General features: G+C 33.1%; 1 pseudogene; it reads right to left on the bottom strand.

The window, feature by feature from the left end:
- Positions 1–3,478: 3,478 nt before the first annotated feature.
- LOC114714050 (probable mannitol dehydrogenase) lies at positions 3,479–5,000 on the bottom strand (annotated as a pseudogene).
- Between the last annotated feature and the right edge of the window lie 319 nt (positions 5,001–5,319).

Genomic DNA, 5,319 nt, shown 5'->3' on the forward strand with positions numbered 1-5,319 from the left:
TTAATTTATCACACAAACGTATTGCTAGACGTTTCATATTTTATGTTGTTTCATTTTTTTTATGGTTGTTTCTTATAAAAAGGAAAAAAAACTATATATTTTGAGGATAGATGCATTTGAATGTCCGTGGGAATGCAAGTCATGCGACAAAGATCAAGGGTGGTCAAATGAAGGGTCGCTTTCAAGACTGAAGGAGGAAGCTGCGTGCCCAGGAAACGGGTTGAAATTATTAAAGACTCATCAAAGAATCATTTAAAAAAAATGACAAATCAATGTGAATATCATCATCAATATAAATCATGCCTATATAAAACTAAGTTTATTACGTTAACATGCATATACAGAAACAATAACAACTCGAAGATAATATAAAACTGTAATGTGGTTTAATATTGGCAGTCGATTAAAACAGAGTAATTTAGATGGCAATTATTGGAGTGTTTCGCTTTTCAATTATTATTTACATAATAGAAGGTAAGTATATGATTACAGTTTTGTTTCTATTTACATAAAAAGTCTTTACATAAGTGCTTATATCAAGTGATTAAAGTAGATCCAAACAAACACTTGTAAAATATTGTTCTGGTTTTTATTATAAGTCACGTGTAACTTATTTAATTTTCCCATGACAAGATTGTTATCCTAAATTATTTTTTATTTCTGTATTTACAAATTATTTTCACATATTTTTCTTCTCTCTCTTTTTAATAATAATTAAATAAAAATAAAATTTAAAAATAATTGATAAATATTTTATAAGTGACTTATATTTGGGTTACAAATTTTTTCGTACAAATAACTTAGAGAGAGAGAGAGAGAGAGGGAGGAAGAGAGATACGTAACGGACAGAGTGAAGTGTGAAGGACAGCCAGCGACGGAGGGACTGATCTGATCTGATTCTCTGTCCGCCTCTCCTCCAACCGGCTTTTCTTTCCCATTTCTCAGTCTTACAAATCCATTTAATTCTCATTCTATAATTTATGAATATCAACTACTCAATTTATAATTCGTGTGAAATTATTATTTTTAATGTCTCTCTCATAGCTTTTTAATAATATTCATGTTTGCATCAAAATTATAATTTTTGAGATTCCATCTTAAGAGACGTTTCAAGATAACAAAAAAAAAATAAAATCGATAATAATGTTATACTCTCTTTAACCGCCAAGCCAGAGACTACGTTAGAGCCATAAACTTCATGCTCCACCCAGAATGCTCAAAACGCAGGAGTGGGAAAATGGTCCAAATAAAAAAATGTGCCTCCGAAATTTATTCTTATATTTTAATCTATAGATTATATATAATACAAAATTTATTCTTCGCAGCCGTACCTCGATACCATGTAATAAGAAGTATCCCCGATCTTAATATAAGACCTATTTAGCTAATTTAATTAGATTAAGAAAGTTAGGTAAGTTAGTTAATTATAAAAAATACGACATGTTTTTTCTACAACACTATAATTATCTTTATTAATATCCTGCCTCCTTCACTTACTCGATTATGATTGATGGAGTATTTATAGGAATAATTTATAAAAAATTGATAAATATGATAATTATGTCTCATATTTAGGACTAAAATTAACTTATCAATTAGGTTCTACATTAAGGACAGGAGACGTATTATTCATAACTTATGAAATATAATACTCATCATATAAGACCTATTTTATAATGAAAATTATACTATAAAATGTGTTATATTTAGGACCGGATTGGTACTTCATATTTATTTATATTGTTACATCAAATATTAACAAATTATAAAATATCCCACCAATTTATTTTATTACATTTTAATATTTAACTCTGCTGAAGGTGGTCGTTCTCTCCACAGTCACACACACACACACAAAACACACACACAATTTTTGTGAAAAGCGACATGATCTAATAATGATCAACAAAGAGTGTGAGTAAAGATTTTAAATTTAAATTCCTTTTATGTAATAAAAAATAGTATATATAAGAAAATTTATGATAAACTGAATTATTTATATGGGTCAGTTATGAGTTAAAATCCGGCATAATTCAGAAGAAAAATTGGGTGATTGAATTGAAATGATTATTTGGTTTGGGTGAACAGTGTTTTTCCTGGTGATACCATTCTAATGAGATCCCATATTGTACGGGCAAGCAGGTGGCTACCCCATCGAAGGCCCGGCCTAGCTTGATCCTCTGGTGGGCTCCCTGCTTTTATGCAGGCCCTAAAATCATGACTACGTCAGTCATTAAATGAAGGAACAAAATCTTGTGAAGCACGCAGGCTTAAAACTTGAAATTTAAAATGTTCAGATGTAATAATAATCTAATCTAACCAAGTCGAAAAGAGATGAATAATGTTATCCAATAATTAAGTACTATCTTCAGTCCTAATTATAAGAGCTAGTTGATTAATTGGGGGAGATTAAAAAAAGAAGTTAAGTTAGTTATTTGTCATAAATAAGTGTTGTCTTTCCTAAAATATCCTTATGAATCAAGTGTATTAGCTAGAACTACCATTGTTAGAAGGACTATCTTAGAAAAAATACATAAATATTAGAGACAAAGTGGATTGGGGTCTTATATTTAGGACTAAAATAAAAATTAAACGAGATCTTATATTAAGGACCGGAGGTAATATAATGTAATAACCCAATGGGGGGATATGACTAAAAATAATCACATGCCAAGTACTACCTCTAATCTTTAATGCAAGAATTTGTTGGCTAATTTAAATAGATTAGAAAAATTAGTTAAGTTAGTTATTTGTAATAAATAAGTGTTATATTTCCTAATATCCCTGCTAATCAAATATATTAATTAAAACTACTATTACTATAAGGACTACTTTAAAAAACTGATAAATAAGAGAGACATAGTGGATTAAGATATTATATTTAGAATTAAATTAAACGTTAAACTAGTTTTTATATTAAGTATATGAAGGTAATAAACGAAGAAGAGAATCATGAAGTCATTGTATGATCCTCTCTCTCTCTGGTGCATTCTTGTCCTATTCTTCTTTATCTCTTCTTTTCATTTTTTTTTTTTCCTGTTACTGTCAAAGATTATCTGAACATATTTTAATTACATCCACTGAATACGCCTCCCTCATTGGGGGGGTAAAATCTAGTTTGGACCGGGAGGGGAAAAGAACACAAACCCCTTCTATTAATTCTGTTAGTTCTTCGTATCCTATTATCGACGAAACCAAATAAGGATATAACCATAAAAAATTAAATATAATTAATGGTTCGCAGAAATTCTTAAGCAGCAACTATACCGGGATAAAATGTATCTATGTGCTTTGTGTCTGAGTTAATATAATAATGAAGTCTCACATGCAAAAACATTAAATAAGAGTTAATTAAAGAAAACTTTTATTAATATTATGGGCAACCAATGATTATTGATTAAAATGCAACAGGAACATGACCATACATCTAAGTTTGGATTCTTATTGACTGGGTCATCTATCAGATCGCAATTCTTAATTAACTAGTAATAGCACAGACGACCTTAATTGTGTTGGCCACATCGGTGACAAATCGATATTTAACATCATTTTTGGCTACTCACTCTAATGCTGTGTTCACGTAATCCATTGAAATAAATAACCTCAACATCTGCTGTTATATTATGCTTCGCTGCAAAATCAATCATCTCTTGGCTATCTTTTGTTTATTCCTATGTATACATTTCAATCACCGTATTATCAATCAGAACATGTGTTTTAAAATATATAACACATACTTAAAATAAAGAGACTGAGAAATCAACTTACGTACCCATTATTAAAGGCAAAGTTGGTACCTCAGGATTTTTCTTTGATAGTCCAACCAGAACCAGTTTTTCTCCTGTCTTCAACAGATCAACCAATGGATGGAGAGAGTGAGGTCCAGCAACTGTGTCTATAATTCCATCCATGCTGTTCTTTGCATCCTATATTCAGAATCCCAATGATCATTAAGCAGGATCTGGTTTATTGACAAAACTATTGGTATGAAACGTTATGACCTGACAGAACAAGAGACATTTAGATACCTGCCATTGTTGTTGGTCGGTACTAAGTAAGAAAACATCAGCACCGTGGCTTTTCTTTGCTTCTTTCTTCTTCCCAGGAGAAGTACTTATCACAGTGACCTTCATGTTCATAGCTTTAGCAAACTTGACAACCAAGTGACCAAGTCCACCTAACCCTACCACACCCAAAAGCTGACCAGCCTCACACAGTCCATAGTATTTCATGGGACTGTACACTGTGAGTCCAGCACATAATAATGGCGCTGCTCCATCAAGGGACAAGCTATTGGGCATTTTGACAGCAAAATGTTCATCAATCACAGTTTTGTCAGAATACCCACCAGAGCTCCCTGATCCATCTCCATCAAGTGAATTATAAGTCCCAATTTTGTTGGGGCAATAGACAACCCTGGTTGCAGCTAGAACAGGAGCAACACGAACCAAAAAGTGGACCTATACCTGCTATATGACCGATTTTGAATTTCTTTGCACTACGACCCACCTTCATCACTTCGCCCACAATCTCGTGCCTAAGGAATTAATCAAGTCATTCGAGTCAGACGCGGGGGGAAGAATAACTAGTATGGGAAAGGAAAATGCAAATGAAAGGCTTAATTTGGAGGATGAAATCTAGCAAAGAAGGAGACCCGGGAACCATACGATAGAAGGCGTGGCCTCCCAGTTTATTCCTGAGGCAACTAACATCAGCGTGGCAAATCCCACAGTACAGTATCTTGACGGTGATATCATGGTCACCGTTGGCCCTGTACATGCAGACTTATATTCAAGAACGCATAAAATGGTTATGCGCGCGCGCGCGCGCGCACATATATATTTCCATTTGTAACTATACAGTAGGCAACATGTGCATGTGCTATGTATATATACACATTCTGAAAAGTGAAAAGGCGAGACAATTCCTGAAGAGTCTCTGGCGGCTAATCCAAAGGCTGGTATTCTCTCATTTTCTTGTGCTGAGATAGTGTTTGCCATATTAGTTGCTGGGAATGGCTGTGTAGCCGTGGGATGTTTAGAGACTCACAAGTTGGGAGTATTTATAGAGTCTGTTGAAAAATAAATTTTTTTGACTGTCTCAAACCCACAACCCATTGCTATCATTTGGTATTAGATGATGACAAACGCAGTCTATATATATAGCCAATCCCGTGCGTCACTACTTTAACCTGCTCGTTTTAATATGAGTTTAAAATAATAAACCACATTTGGCTGAATAAATCGAACTAGATCATCACAAAACTCATCTGTGCTTAGCAGGGAAGGTTAATTATTGGGGAAATCATCAACCATAAAT

This window comes from Neltuma alba, unplaced genomic scaffold (assembly GCF_004799145.2).
Source record: "Neltuma alba isolate B1F8T4 unplaced genomic scaffold, ASM479914v2 tig00011485_pilon, whole genome shotgun sequence".
Taxonomy (NCBI): Eukaryota; Viridiplantae; Streptophyta; class Magnoliopsida; order Fabales; family Fabaceae; genus Neltuma; species Neltuma alba.